Raw genomic sequence first — 17,124 nt, 5'->3', positions numbered from 1 at the left:
CAATAATTTCTTTTACAAGCAGAAGGAAAGGTTCTGCTCAATAAAAAGCAATTAAACATTTCCTATAAAAAAGAATGCTCAGGAGACCTCATGCCACTGTCAGTGTGGCTCTCAAAAGCTTTCCTTTGGCTGTTTGAAAGATATTCCACCCTATTTGTGTATTTATTGCATCTCTGCAATTACAAACTTGACTGAAGACAAATTTTGTTGAGGTGAATGATTCCACTGAATGACTAAGGATCTAATGAATTTCTTTCTCATCCCAAGGAGGTAATCTTTGATCTGTTTTCAGAGACGAGAACTAAAGAGATATTCCTGTATGCTTATCTTGCTTTGAACAACTAGAGATGACTTTTAAATTATTCAGATAATTTCTTTCTGCCTCTTTAATTAATTTTGAACTTTTTTCCTCAGTAGGATATTTGTTGCTTTACTATCTTGAATCAGTTACTTGTTCAGGAAATTAGACTGTATCATTATATGCTGTACAAAGAAATGTTTTCTTTCAATCTCCCTAGGCTACAAAATTATTTGGAGCTATTATTTATGTTAAAAGATTTTAATCCTGTGATCCTTGTCTGCATCATAGCATTCTGTGTACAAAAAGAAGAGAAGGAGCAGTCCTTGTTCAATTCAAGTCTGGAATTGAACAGTAGTGAAAGACGCAAAAATAGCAGACATGGCTTCTAGCTGTAAGAGGAGTAGCCTGGGAAGAGAATGACTTCATTTTCATAATATACTGGTATCATTTAGCTGTATGAGTAATTTGCTCACAAGGAAAAGGGTAATAAATTATTGCCAATTACTCCTTCAATTTATCATTATCAACATATAACAGTCATATCACTTTAGCAGTTCGTAAAAATGTGGTATTTCATGGGGTTTTATTAGTATCTGGATTGCTGTACAAAACGGCTTTTTGAAGAGAGAGTCTGCATCATTTCACTGCTTCCCATCCATCACCAGCTGGCTATCAAAGGATACAGGAGTAAAGCAAACAATGAAAATTACTGCCCACATGCTGGTCCTCTTTCCACCATGGCGTCTGCAGTAATTGAAAGCTTGGCTTGTCTAATTGCAGCTGAACTCGTGCAACATCTATTGCCAAACAAAGCACTCATTTTACTGCTTATTTCAAAGCTGATTTTCAGTAATGTTACTACTCAAGACTATTACTGAGTGGTGCATTAAGTACTTCAACACTTAAGCAAAATCGTCTCCGAAGGCCAAAGAAAAGCCTCCTTGACTTCACATTTTGTCTGTGATCACTCTATCACATTGCATTAGAAAAGGTGTGTGACAGAAGTGCAGGAGCTCTTCCTCACCCCACAGGCAGACCACCCCATCAGTATCTGTGTTCTTGTGACCTACTTAGTGTTCACCCCCTCAGGATGGATCACAAATCCAACTTACACATTATTGTGATTGTGTTCTGAATTGTAGAAAATGGAAAAGGGGGAAAGCAAAGATTCAGGGAGACAAAATATATTCAAATGCAGGCATGCTATAGAAGATAAGTGCTGAAAAATCTCTGTGAACAGGATTTACTCTAGCTCTACTACACTGCTTTTCTCTTTAGATAGGTGAGAAAAGGTTATAGTGAGAAATACTTCAATGTACTCTCTATCCCCCTTCTGAAGGGATTTTCAAAGCCATAAAACTAACAACTATTTCATTTCTCCTTGAAACAGGAATGGCGATAACATACCAGGGTGATGGGTTACAACTGCAGATGCAGAGAGATGTGTGCCATTCCGTAGAAGTCAATGAAGGTAGAGGTTTATAGAAAATCAGATCACAGACTGCTGAATAAGAGAGAAGTCCGGTGACTGAAAAAATAGAAGGATTTGAAAACTGCTAATATTTTCTATTATAGCAACTGAGAATTAGACACTGGGGAAAAATTTTGGCTCCTCGTTTGGGTCAAAAATGTAGCATGAGGTAGCATTTTAAAGTCCAATCCCCAAGAGGTTTGCAATGATTTAATGTATGCTAAGTAATTCACAATAATAACAAGAGTGTGCAAATTTTAGATAATTATTGCCTATGTTATACCAAATTATTTAAAGTCTGGTGGTTAAAACAAAAGATTCTTTGCCTAAAGACCTTTTTGTTCACTTCCTTCTTATTTTACTAAACCAAAGCAAGAATTATCCAGAAGATTTTTGTGATCTCATGGGCAGGCAAGAAGTGGGAACAGAAATGATAGCAAATATATCCAAGCTCTACAAAAGGGCTACAAAAGTAATTTTCATTTAAAAAGGTATTTTTTAATGCTTTAAATACTTTTAGAATTGGATCATCTGTCTCAGCTGATTGGAAAGAAATCTACCAGGCTTGACTTTGAGGTCCGTGTGTGTGGCTAAAGCAGATATGAGTAAAAGGTTTGGCCTAAGGTCTTCATTCTCCTTTTGGAAAGGGATAGACACATAGCAGCACAGAGAAATGGAAAACTAAAAGCCAATGCTGATGGAAGAGACTTACAGCAAGTAAGAGACATGTAACTAAACAGGTGTCATGTTGTGGGCTTATCCCAGACTTCCATTAGATTGAAATGATGGTTTTTATTAAAAATCTTTTTATGCCAAATACATGGACAGTAGCTGTCCATGTGTATAATCTTTTTTTTTTTTTTTTTTTTTTAATATTTGTAACATTTTTCTACAAATTTCTAAAGGTTTGTATGAAAAGGTGCCTGCTGTTTGGAAACACTTTTTCTACTGCCCTGGAGGTTCAAATATTCAAATATCAAATGCAGTGCCTTCCAAACAATGTGATTTGATTTGGAAATTTGTTCCCTTACAACAAAAGAGAAAGATTCTGCTCTACAGATTCTCTTAAAAAGGGGAACACATTAAGCACTGGAAAATGTAAAAATACAGCAACAAAACACATACTAGTAATTTCACAGTTATCTTGGCTGTTGTAAATATGAGAAAAAGGAAAATAAAAGGGAAATAAAAGAAAAATCAATGGGTAGATTTTATATGACATGTTTGAGGGTCTTTCCCATGTACCAGTATATTTCTTTTAAAGCAGACTCACACTACTTAATGAGTGAAGCATAGATGTGTGTGTGCATCAAAAATGCATGAAATATTCACCTTAGCTCTGTATAATCCCTTTGGAAATAAAAACAGGCAACTTTACTAAGATATTGCAGAATTTAATAATTGATTAGTTTAAGATTTAATGATATGTTTCATCTATGCATTAATCATTTCTCCCCCTTCTGATGTTAATGCTTTTCAAAGTCATTGCTTGATGACACCATGTAAATTCAGCAGTCTGACAGTTAAAAGAAAGGTTTAGAGGTCTTGGATAAGTTTTTGAAAATTAGTATATTGCAAGTACCAAGAAATTTTAGATGCAGTATGTTACAGGGAAAAAAAAATCAATCAGAAATTGCTAAGGGACCACATTTATTTTGTTGTTTACAATTTTTTTGACCTGCTTTTATCAGATGTGAATTGGCCTTTATCTGGGAAGTATTTACTTCATCTGAGAAATATTAATGTTGCTTTACATATGACTTGAGTTTAAAAAATATATTTTAAAGCAGTGACTGTAAATATTTGAAAGAGATCTTTGTTTCTGTCAAAGTCCTGTTAATAACAGTCTGAACACAGGAGGGAGACAAAGACTTGCTTAAGATAGGTGCAGAGACGTGTTTAAAAGCTAAACTTCGGGAAAGAAATAGAGTGAATGTAGCTGGTGATTTACAAGTACTATGTTTGATATAAAATAATATTTTTATCATATAACATATTGCTTTCTAAATTTCCCCCTAACATTATTTGTTGAGAAATAGGTCACCCTACATCTTTTTCCATTATTAATTACTTCAAATGTGATAATTTCTTAGCCTATTTCTGGAACTGATATCATGGATAGCCTTCCCTTGTCTCTGCCTGCAGCTGATATTGAGGTATTTTTGCCAATAGAAAAATTACATCGGATCACATCAAAGTTATATTGTCTCTGCAGATTGTACCACTAATATTTGAAGAAAGATGCACTTATCCTTTTTTTTTTTTCCTAACTCAGCACCATTGGCCATGAGCATGTAGTGTTTTGCAGTGCTTTCTTTTGTTTGAGAGCTCTACAAAGAGTTGATATGATAGAGAAAGATTTTTAAAACTGTTTTCTTCCAAAACCTCTTGGCATAAAAAAATTAGCAAACCATGACTGCACAAATTTTTACAGTCTTCTGTAGTTTGCAGTGAGAACAGAGCTAAGGAAACTTGCTGGATGTTTGGTAGCTGGGAATCCTAAGCCCTCTTTCCCTACAGCAGAAGTGCAACAACATGCCTGGATTCGCCAGTGTGAGCTAACCATATCTCTGAAGAAGCCCATCCTGAATTAATTTTCCTTGTACACACGAGGCCTGTCTGCTGAGATTGAAGGTCAGCTCATTTTTCTGATTTCTGATATGGTTTCCTACTTGCTGAGAGCTGAACTGAGACTGCTTACACTGGCCAGCAAAGGGTCACAGGACGGACTTTTCATTGCAGTCATATAGTGAAGAAAACAAAACTGACTGGCAGTGAATCCTATCAATTGACTTAGAGATGGTGGAAAAGAGCTGGATATGATAAAGCAACAAAATGATAATGTGGAAAAACTTCTGAATGGTAGGAGTAGTTTTCTATGTGGGCTCCAAATTGGTTGCCTGGTCCCTGTAATACTGCTTTTGTGCTTTATATCTGCTTACGGCATTTTAAAATGATAACACCAATTAATCTTTACATTTTTATAGTAAAATTGTGAAAAAATAATTCCAAGGACTTGATGATGATTTGGGTAAATTTGACAATCCTACTCTGTAATCTAGATATCAGTTCAATTCTGGATGACTTTACATCCTTCTCTCAGATCCACAATCACCCAGCCTTTTTTGTGTTGTTATGAATTGTAACTAGGACATCAATATTTCCAAACTGCATCAAAGAGCTGTCTCTACTTACACATGTGAAAGCAATTCATAATGACAAGAAATATACAGAAATAAAATAAAGGACCACTGTACTGGACAATTAAAACCTCATAAAACATGGCTACCTTCTATGCTATTAAAAAGAAAATGCAAGCCAGATGTTTCATGTAAGTATGGGGCTTAGTTTGGACTACACAGATGCATCATCTCTGTGACTTTTAGATCAACAAAACAAACTAAAAGTAGGTTTTTTTAGTGTAGAGAAATTCACTGTATTCCAGCAGAATCATGGAGTTATAAAATCATAGAATCATTGAATGGTTTGGCCTGGAAGGTACATCTTGTTCCAACCCTCCTGCCATGAGCAATGTTGGTCAGAGCCCTATCCAAGACCTTGACGGATGGGGAATCTGCAGCTGGGTAAGAAAAGCAGCATCGGGAATTTTTCCTTAAACAAGAGCAATATTGGTTGTAAGTTGATGGTGGATCTGTTTCAAAACAGAAAGCTATTTCAAAACTACTGTTGCTGAAACAGTGCAAAACCAGAGCCCATACTTTTAATATATACAGCAAAATGAGCTCTCAGGCAGGCTGGGAATAGCTACTTGGGCTATGTGGCAGAGGCAGTACTATTCTCTCTACCGTCCGTTTTCTAAAATGAAGCAACTGCTAAGTCAGTTCTGCATTAGATCTTTGCTGGCAACAGTGATTAGCATAGCACAATCTGCTGGAGTTGTAGACAGCTGAGTTCTGTGCATCTAAAAAATTTAGCCATAAACAAGCAGGCAGAACTACAAGAAAACCATTGCACCAGTGAGAAATTTTAAGAAAAGGTAACTGTAGCCACTTCCTGCCTGCCTTCCTGCCTAGATGAGATTACAATGCTGAGCTCTTGCTGGGACAACACTTGAGAAATGCTAAAAAACTCTCTTTGGGTAACATAAGCACTTCATAACACTTTTACTGATGTTTAGGTTTCCTTTTCTCATCTGTAACAGTATCTTCGGTGCCTTGGGGAGGGACGCTCACTGCTCACTGCGCAGCTGGGGCAGCCTGCCTGCCTGTGGTTCCTGGGGATGACACATGACTCAAGTGAGTAATGGAGGTATGTGCCTAGTCTGGGATTTTGCCTCATAGAAACGGGAATGAAAGGAATAGTCAGTGAATGAATATCACACTGAGGATGAGTGTAACTGATTGTCGAGATCACTGTCACTATCCAGAATGAATTATGATTTTATTTTAGGGCAACACAACTAATCATGTAGAGTGAATAAGGCTTTACGAATACTACTTTTTGCATTGTAGCAATGATGCTTCATAACAATAAACAGAGAGACATAAAGGCCATCACATCAATATCAGTGATTACGTCATGTAAATTCTGTCAGCAATACTGCATTATTTAGAAATATATAATATTCCACAAAGAGACTGCACACTAAATATAAATTTTGAGAAAATAAATAAAACAAATGCACAGATAGATAAACAAGATGACCAGATCACATGTTAGCATTGATTCAGTAGTTTTTAGGTTTCAGCTCCCTGGGAAATGAACAAAATTTACTGGTGTTAAACATCTGACTATAGACACTTGAAGGGAAAAGCCTTGTGAGGACCACATCTTTCAAGAAGGAATGAAAATGGGGACTCTTCTGCAAAAATGACAAAAAAGGATAAGGCTCACTTATGGTCTCTAGCTGGCAAAACTATGTGACTACACATCTGTTTGTTTATTAGAGCCTGATCATGTTCACAGTTATGATAAAGGTTGAAGTTCTGGGTACTTAAGGGAGCTGCTCACAGGTCTTGATTCTAGGATATCTGGTGGGCAAAATAACACAAATAATGACACAACGTTTATGTCCCTCTGAAGGCCAGGAATATCCATGTCCAGGTGGATATTCCTGTGGTTCAAGTGGTGATGGATGCAATGTCATTAATTTACCCTAATTTGTTAATTCTTTGCTTGTTTTCTTTGTATCTGCATATGTTTTCCTGTTCAGTGTCAATAGAAGAGGGAAGGCAAAAATTAAATGATGACAAGAAAGCTATGCAACTAATTTTTAAAAGTAAATTTGTAGGCTTGTGCACAAAGAAAGAAGCAACTTCACAAGTACTGAAGGTTGCCTGATGTTCCTTGGAAGTACTTGTTTTCCTGTACAAGTGGCAGAGTTGCACTCTGAGCCCATTTTAACAGACTGATGCATCTTTAATACATCAGTGTGGAAACTTCCTAAAAACTTGAAGTTTTTGACTACTGATGTATTAGAACCATCTGTACAAGTTTTATTATGCTTTTAACAGATACAGCTTTATAATGAAAATATTTTGAAACATTAGTTAAATTTATGTATGAATTGCAAGTATTATTTCACGCACTTGCTGGACATTTTCTTTTTATTTCAACTCTCTATACCATGTATTTCTTTTGAAAAATGACTGAACTAAAGCAATATCATGCAAGAAAAGATAGACTCAGTAGGACTGGCCTGAATTAGATAAAAAAGGTAAAAGGAGCTCTGCAATTACAATTGACAAGTTGGTTTAATATCCAGCGAAAGAAGAATGCAATTCAAGAGCTGCTGGATTAATTAAGTAATATGGCAAAACAAACCATGGATTATTATCATTTTCAGTATGCCCCTGGACTTAGGGAGGCCTGAGGGCTCAGAGTTCAACTTCTCTCCACACAGGAAGTGCTGGTATCTATAATGAACATGGGTGTCAAGATGTAAAAATGTATTATATATGAGATACATAACAGAAGTATATATCTGACAGATTTTATACTAAATACAAAGAAGCTATCTTTTATCTCTTAGATCTTATTATGTGAATATCTTATATCTCCCTGTATAGACAGACTATATAGATAATAGATTGCAGTGATTATGGAACATAGGCTAAAAAAAAAGGGGAAAAAATCTCAATGTCTAATATTATCAGAAATAAAACAATCTGAGGAAAGCAACCAGCAGTCTGGTGTAAGTGAGTGAAAAAAATGATGTGAGCCAGTTTTGTGTTTACTGGAAATCTGCTGCTGCCTGGGACAACATAAAAATCAATCAGACAGGTGAAAATGGTAAGTGAATGACCAGTGGATGGTTTGTCATGGTTTGAGCCTGGCGCAATGCCAGTGCCCCCACGAGAATACCTCTTTCCTTGGTATCTACTGTGAGATGTGATCAGAGACAGAGCAGAGCAGGCTCCAACTTAGGATTGAAAGAAAAAAAGAACTTTATTAACCTAAAACTACAAGGAAAAACACACAGAACACAGGATGAAAACCTTCCAAATTTCCTCCTCCTCCCCCCACCAAATTTCTAATTCCATCACCACCCTTTAGATAATCAATTCTCAGTTCCTCGAGAAGAGAGGAGTCCCTCTTGCACCACAGACTTCCCCAGGAAACAGTCGACACTTCTCGTGTTTTCGTGTCACGTGTGGCACCGCCTGGAGAACATTTGCCATCGTGACCTCTTCCTTCCATGTCCAGTGCTCTCACCACTGCACATGGACCAGAGCTGCTTCTAGGGTTTTTCCCTTTAAGGATGCTTTGTCCAGTTCCAAAAAGAGCACAGCCTCTCTCTTTTTGGGACACCTGTCCCCCCCAGATTTCAAGAGATTTCAGATTTCACCTGGGGGTGAGGGGTCTCTTGAACAGAGATCATCTTCCTCTTCTTCTCTGAAGACGGAGGGCACCACCACCACCCTCCTCACCCATCGTCTCTGTTCACACACCTCCACATCACCGCACTCTCCTGGCTCTGAGCCATTGCCTCCCCCTAGAATGCAGTCTCTGTGTCACAGGAACTCAAGGGCTCTGTCATGGTTATCCAAGAAAAGTCCAGCCAAAGGCCACTCCATCATCTCCTCCCACCTAGGATTCTTCTCAACTGCTCTCAATCTCATCAACTTCAGGAGGAATCAGCATTTACAAGGTTTCCATCATCCCAAGAAGGGTTAAAAGTCACAGGATCTGCCTGTCCAGAACTCCCACGCCTGGCTGCCCTGCTGGGCACCCACCCCCCCTTCTTCTTCACGCCAGCCGCGCTATCACAGGCACAGGCTGCTCACTCTCTCTCTCCCTCCTGGTGGGGGAGGGATGGGGGATGACTGCTCGAAGCCTTGCAGTGCTTCTCCACCCTTCGGCAGGGGAGGGTCCACTCTCTTCCAAACTGGAACCCAAAATGAAGTTCCCTTGGGGGTTCACAGCTTTTAACCCCCTGTGTTCTCAGAGGCGTAGCCATGCCCTCAGTGAACAAACCAGGTGCCAATATTAAAATCTGAACACCGATTGGCGTGACCACCATCAGAAAAAACTTCATTTCCTCTCAAACCACGACATGGTTTAACAAATTTGTAAAAGTTTCACAGAAAACCTGGAAACTCTGAAAAGAATGCTGTGTAAATTCACATGCAAACTACTAAAAGATGCACGGATCACATCCTAGAAAATTGCACTTTTAATAGACTGACAGACTGTTTTGAAAATCCCCTCTAGCCCAGGATGTGCAGGGTAAGAGTTCTTACTGTAGTGCAGTGTGAGGAGTGGTACAAAAGAGACAGTGCCATGATACTCTGCAGAAGATGGAAAAAACTCCCTTGTAATAGTGAAATTAGGTATGGCAAAGTTTTGTTAATTAAAGGGCCAAATCAGGGTCTTGCCTGATTAAAAGCTGGTCTTGCTCGATCTATTGAGGTGGATCTGAATGACTGATGAAGGATCATCAGTCCGTGGAAGACCAGTGGATTTGCATTAATTTCTATTGACTGATGACAGCGAAAAGCAGAATGATCAGAGGCAGCCTGACACAGGTTTGAGAAGGATGCCTCTGTTGATGTGATGGGAATTCTGGCAGTGAGTCTGCAGGAAGCACTCACACTGAGGAAGTCTTGAGGCAAACCTGCCAGCAATATTTGCCTGTGTGTATAGACCATAAGCACAAGTGATAATATTTTTCTTCCTGTCCAGACTGGCAACTGCCCAATATTTTACTGCCCAATTTCGCTGGACAGTAAACTGTGGATCTGCTTGATCTTTGGATGCATTTGGAAGCAGGTGGGCCATGAGAACTCAGGTGGAGGCTGACTCCCAAAGGAGAGTGAATGGAGAAATGTGGCCTGTCCCTACAGCTTTGGAAATACAAGCCTTGACAGAATGTATAAAGGTGAGGACAAAGGCGAGTTGTGGCAAGGGAAATTCAGGCAACTGGTAAGTGACACTGAGAAAATCTTTTATCAAAGTGTAGGCAGAAGTCACCAGAGACCAGGATTTCAACAACTGGCGTTTTATAAAACCAAGCGAAAAGCAGACCTGAAAAGAAATACAGTATCTGAGCAACAGTGAGTAAGGTTGAATGGTGTCCACAGACAGATAACGTGAGCAGAACTGTGCAAAGGCATGTATTTTCTTTCAGAACAATAAAAGCCAAACATACCAGAGATTACTAATAGAGATAGGAACCTGTATGAAATGTTGACATGTATAAAATATCCTTCAATAGAAAATGAGTGCAGCTTGAAAACCATCATGTTCAAGACCTGAAAACACATCAAATGAGTAAAGACACAGAGACAGGTCATACATTTTGAGGAGAAAAGTTGTACTGAATGGAGAAGAAGGTAATCAGTCAAAGCAATCAAGGAAAGCATCAGAGCAGGAAATTATCAGGTTATGCTTTGGAGCCAGTGAATAAAAGGCAGCTAATATCAGAAGTAAGCTTAGCATGGATGACCAATGTAGTAATCCTGTTGATGTAGATGACCTAAATTGTGATATATTTGTGATTGTTTCTCACCGTACAGCAGCAAAAGCTGTTGTTTACTGCCTTAATCGGCTAAACAAATGTAATTTCGTGTTAAATTACTACACTAGGTACAGTCCTATTGTCATGAAATTGGTGGCAAAGTTGTGAGAGAAGGTTTGAATTTCTGAAAGCACTAAATTTCAAAGAAACATCTCAGTCTCGGCTCTGTCCCAGGTAATAAAGTAGCAAAAAATTGTGTCTGAAGGAGTGGCAAGTATAAAAAACTGTCCAGTCATTACACTGTAATAGGCAAACACAAAGAGCTTATTTAAACATAAGTATGCATAATAGGAGTTGTGCTCTTTATAGTCAACTTACATTCAAAAAGTAATCTACATAGTCAGTCCTAGCCTGATATATATTACCACTCAGCATATATGAAAAAGCACTTGCAGATTCAAGATGAAGAACACGTTGCAAATTCTTTATTCAAATTTAGAAATTCAGCATAGGACTATCTGCTCTTGCACATTTAAAGCTTCCAGTTCATCTCAAAATAAATGTACCTACATATACAGTGTAAAACACATATGAAGATGACAGTACAGCTTTTTTTGGATTCCAAATAGTAAAAATGACAAATGTTTACATATGTTGGCAGAATACCTTATTATAATGGTGCTTATCAATTGTGGTGCTTGGAAATAAATTTAAAATAATATTTGAGGGCAAGCTTTCTTGAACAAGAGTGAGATAGCTGTTCCACAAATCAACAGTTTCAGTGTTGCTTTCTCCACTGTTGTCTCACTTAAGGAAATGTTGCTGAGCACACACTTTTCCCTAAGAGAGACAGTGAAGTTAGTGCAGCTACGCTCCCTTCTGAAGCAGCCTGAGAGCACTGTATGGTTGCAACTCTGCCAGAAACAAATAGACAGCAAGGTGATTGCATGAATGTACATGAATGGCTACTGCAACCTATTTAGTATTTTATATTAAATTTTATTAAATTGACAACCACCAATGAAAGCAGCGACAATAAGCATGTGCGTGCACTTTCTTATTTAAAACACAGATGTATGCTGTGATCTCTAGTTTTTCTATATGATGTCATCATGCAAGAAAAATTTTCTGCATCATGAAGTATTTTATCTCTTGATATGCTCAATCTCTGCTAACAGAATTCAATATATATCTATGTCTTTGTACAGTTCACCTGCTACACAGGATCACACAGGAAATTATTCACACATATGCTTGTCAAAATATAACAAGTGTCCAGAAAAGGAGAATATCTTATGATAAGTTTGCAGTTAGACTGTAAGTGGTATCATAGGCCAAGACTACCTTAGATAAATTTTGTAACAGTTGTAAGTGCTCTATACATATACCTTATTCAGGCATTTTTATAGAGATATTTAATTACAATGCCATGTCTATCTTATTGTAATGCAGAAAAAGCGCTCAGACTGGTCAGCTACGTCTATTTAGCTTCTTCTGAAAAATACAACTGAAAACTTAGTATGCCTTGGCATGGAGGAATTTAAAAAAAATAACTGTATTTACTGTTAATGGAATGCTGCTTCATAGTCAGAACAATTTCAGAACTGGAACTAGAAAGTAGTTAAATGCCACAAAGCATCAAATATGGGACAAACAGTGGGTTTGATTATCTGGATTTGTCCCATCCTCTCCAGTGAAGGATTCAGAAATTTCTGCAATTTATAGACACAGAATTTGTGTACAATAATTCATACCCATATTGTTGATTTGACACAATACTTCTAGACTTATAGAAAAGCTAAGATGTTTGTGTGTCACTAGATTTCAAATACCCCAATGAAGACTTGCAAACCCAGATCAGAAGCCATCCAACACCTCAATAATGAAGAAGCCAGTATTTAGCTTGCATGTAATTTTTGGCGAGAAGTTTATAAAGAGCTTTATAATCCAGATCTTTGGGAGCACTTTGTAAACATGAGAAATGATACCTGAGTCTATATGATCACTGAGGGTAAACACATCAACCAGTCTGGGAAGCTGAAGTAATGTCTGAAATAGCATGATTGTCAAAAATTAAAATGAAAGTATTACGATTTGGTGGTGTTTATGTTCTACCTGGCTTCTATTTTTCCTACCTTGAAGGTTGTTGGACCAGTAGGAAAAATTGTCCTCTGCATAAAAAGTGGAGATAGAGATAAAGTATATTGGCCCAAATTCTCAGTACTCCTGAGATAAAAAGAACAGAGAAAAACAAAATGAATGGAAGTAATTAAAAAGTCACATCATTAAATTAGTACTGCTTCATGATCTACTGTTTTAAGGTCTTAGATCTCCAGCTGCTTGTCAGAGAAATAAGAGAACAGCAGCCACAGAAATAAGAGAAGCAGTTTGCATTTTCTATCATTCTCTCTTTTAAATGTGACCATCCAGAATTCTTATCCTAGTGCTTCCTTTTTTCCTCCAAAGTGGATTCCTAAGGAAGACCTGGTGTTTTGGGATTCTGAGATTAGTTGTCTTCCTCCCTAGAGATGGGGTTCTAGCTTTGCTCACCTGTAGGTGACAGTTAAGGTCATAAGGTCTCAGGCTTTTAGTAGTTAAAGAGGTGGTGACTATTTTGTGTGTGGGGTTAGAGGTCAATTTTAAATGTTCAACCCATATGTTCAGGTAGCAGTTTGGATTGTAAAACCTTTGGCCGAAGTTCTGATCATGGCAGCTGGGCAGAAAATGAACTGTATTGCTAATTGCATGCAGCACATATTGGGCTTATTTGAGTAGCAGTATGCAAACTGATGTATGCTCACTAATCTGTTCCACTACTTCAAGAACATTTTAATCTTAACATTAGTCCCAGAAAAAAAAGTCACTGCTTTCCAAAAATCAAAGTTGGTATCAGTAAAGATTGATATTCTTTGCTTTTATTAAATAAGTTAACACATAATCAGAATTAAAAGCCCAGCTTCTTGTCTAAGGTTGCAATGCAAGATGTGGTTGGGAGTATGTATTCCATTGCCATCTGTTAGAACCAGGTGGGACAGTTATCTTCTTTTAGTAGGTCAGCCGTTAAACCAGGTGGGGCAGTTTTCTTTACCTCTTCCAGTACCCATCCTCTCTCCGGGGAGATCTCTTAGTGAGAAGATTGAGTGAGACATTGAGTCCCACTGCATGACTGATAAAATGACATCATCCCATTCTGAGATGCTCCATGCAGGGGGAGAGCCAAGCATTCCTACCTGGATATAATCTGAGTATTGGAACACCACAGGCAGCCCTTTCCCACTGGATTCCCAGAGGTGCAGCCTTTTCCACTGGATTCCCAGAGGAAGACCAGGCTCATCATTTGCCTCTGGACCTTCAGAGGAAAACTACATTCTTCTACAGGATCACTGCTTCAACAGGACCACATGTGTCACTCCAAAAAGACTGCAGCCACCGTTTAATCGGAACAACACCCTGACCAACAGGGTGTCAGGCTGTGTTCTGACTCTGTCAGTGTTGTTTTCTATTACTGCATTTTTATTTTTATTTTCCTAATAAAGAACTGTTATTCCTACTTCCATACATTTGCCTAAGAGCCCCTTAATTTCAAAACTATAATAATTAGGAGAGAGGGGGTTTACATTTTCCATTTCAAGAGAGGCTCCTGCCCTCCTTAGCAGGCACCCATCTTTTCAAACTAAGACACTTCTCTGTGGGAAAGCACCTATATTAAAGATTTTGTCTAAAGGATTTAATGAAGTTGTTTTAGTAGGTATTCTTTCAAAGAGAAGGGGAGAGCTTACCATGGATGAAAGATCTTTGTGGTAAGAAGACTCCATCATATACTTTATTAATAATGAAGTCTTTTACAAATTCCAGCAGATTACATATGGTCCATCTGTATAAGAAAAAGGTTCCTTTCTAACAGAGTGACTCATGTGTGCACACTTATCCACTTACTCACTATTTTTTGAACCATGTTTCATGACAGCCTAAATTTTGAACGAGGATTTTTAAAGCCACTCCTAAAGAAAGCTGCAAGAAATTATTTGGACTCTTTTCCAAACCCCTTTAAGAAATTCATAGGACATCCCAAAACTTCTGGGCACCACTCCCACCCACCTTATTAGAGTAGAGAAGAAATTTTGTGGGGGAAAATGCATTAAAAGAGCCATAAAAATCTGCATGCAAAAACTGGTCTCCAATAATTAGCAAGTAATAAGAAAGAAATCATCACGTATGTACAAATGGCAAACTGAGTCATGCCTCAGCAATATGCTTCTTTGCTGTGATTGAGCATGCCAGTTCATTTTCAAAGCAGTAATTTGAATGGTGTAAAGGGAGACACATTTATTTGCTTCCTTCCCCCCTCCACTCTCCTCGAGCAAAAGACAGAGCATTAGTTAAAAAAACAAATGAAGGAAAATTCCCCAAAGAACCTTAGCAAGGAACAAGAAAAACATCCATTGTAAACAGCGGGTGGGTCTTCTGACAGGCTTTGTTTGCAAATGATAACAATTACAGGTAATTTTTCATTGCAATTGGAAGAACAGGTATTAAAAAAAAGGAGAGCAAGAGAAACAGAGAGCGAGTGAGATTTCCCAAGTGCCTTATTCCCTCCCAGGTCTACAACCTAACAGGAGTGTAGAGAGCTCGGTAGTTTCTTCTTATTCCATTAAGTGAGATCTAATTGTGTCTCTTCTGTCTGTTGGCAGATGTGGTTTCTACATAACAACAGCCCAGAGACAGAGCTGCCTGATTAATGCCTCCAGCTGTCATATGCCCCATTATCTGTGCATTTGCATAACTTAATGGTTTAGGACAGGGGAGAGAGGATGCTTAATTTAATGTTTAGCAGGCCCTTGATAGCTGAATAATTTAAGAACTGTCAAGGGAGGTCAGTCCTACAGCGATTCAGCAAGACAGCCGTGATTTCTGAATATCATTAAAATCCTTACTTAGGATAATTTGAGGAAGAAAAAAAGAAAGAAGGGGAGTATGGAAAAACAACAATGCCTGAAAGGAGGCCCTGCTTTTCTGTTAACTATTCCTGCCCTGAAGATTAGGAGAAAGGCCTGTGGAAAAATCCACATCAATAAATAGCATGGACAAGAAAGAAAGGGGTTAACACCATGCAAGCTCTCTCTCCCCCTCTCTCCCCCCCACCTCTCCTCCCTCCCCTTCTTGCCCCATCCCCCAGTCTTCTCATAACTGAAGGGTGGAAACACAGAATTTTCTTAAACTCATCTAAAAGCCCAACATGCTTTGAACATGAAACGCTCTTGGTTTCACTAGATGCTAATTAATATTATTAAGCTAATCTTCCATTTGTTTTCTAATTATGTGTCAGAAAGCACTTGCAGTGGCAGCTGAGGCAGCTGCCAGGGTGCATTTATTTATCTTCCAATCCTGTGTCTACTGACCGCCTATAGCACAGAGTGATTAGGATCAAATAAAAAGGGATAAAAAAATCGGATTTTTTTGCAGCTTGATTACTGTTCTTTTCCAAGTTCATTAGGTTCTGCATGACATTTGACTCTATTTTAAGAACTGATAAAATGGAGTTATTTAGGCTTCCCTGTGAGGCATTCTGTTGTAATGCAAAAATGAATGAAAGAAGTAATCTGTGGCTGGACTCGGCCACTGTACCGGCTCCGGCTGAGATGAAGCTAATTTTCCCTCCAGCAGCCCTTGTAGTGCCATGCTTTGCACTGGTAGTTAGAAAGGTGTTGATAGCACACCAGTGTTTTAGCTACTGCTGAGCAGTGCTGTCACAGCATCAGTGCAGGCTCTCCAACGTTTCTCCACTCACCAGTGAGGATGGGCAAGATGTTGGGAGAATGCAGCCAAAGCAGCTGACCCAAACTGACCAAAAAGATATTCCATACCATATGGCATCTGCTTGGCAATACAAACTAAGAGAAAGAGGGAAGAGGGGAGCAGGCATTTTTTATTAATACATTTATCTTTTAGTGGCACCACTATGCATCTAGAAGCGCTACTTCCTGGAAAGCAACTGGGCATTGTCTGCTGAAGGGAAATAAAGAACAAAACTTTGCTTTTCCTTTGCTTCTGTGCATAACCTTTGTTTTTGCTTTATTAAGATGCCTTTATCTTGACTCACCATTTTTTTCCTCTTTATGTTATTTTCTCCTCCAGGTTCTACAGAAGAGAGGAGTGATGGAGAAGCTTGGTGGGCAATTGCCATCCATCCATCCATCCATCCATCCATCCATCCATCCATCCATCCATCCATCCATCCATCCGGATGGGGCATCCCACCATGCCCTATCTATTTGGTAGCCAAATCAAGGGCTTGCTCAATGAGTCATGGAATCATAGAACCTTAGGAAAATAGAATGGCTTGGGTTAGAAGGGACCATAAAGATCATCTAATTCCATTGCCTCTGACATGGGACTCCTCCCAACAGACTGTGTGGCTCAGTGCTCAACCTG

General features: G+C 38.6%; 1 long non-coding RNA gene across 1 annotated transcript; it reads left to right on the top strand.

Annotated features, from left to right (window-relative positions):
• The first annotated feature begins 1,792 nt into the window (after nt 1-1,792).
• LOC108963326 (uncharacterized) lies at nt 1,793-14,250 on the top strand. The gene is made up of 2 exons (XR_007780434.1): nt 1,793-6,041; nt 9,918-14,250. It is a non-coding gene; the product is annotated as an uncharacterized LOC108963326 (long non-coding RNA).
• The last annotated feature ends 2,874 nt before the right edge of the window (nt 14,251-17,124 follow it).

This window comes from Serinus canaria, chromosome Z, assembly GCF_022539315.1.
Source record: "Serinus canaria isolate serCan28SL12 chromosome Z, serCan2020, whole genome shotgun sequence".
Taxonomy (NCBI): domain Eukaryota; kingdom Metazoa; phylum Chordata; class Aves; order Passeriformes; family Fringillidae; genus Serinus; species Serinus canaria.
This window is presented reverse-complemented; position numbering and strand designations above follow the sequence as displayed.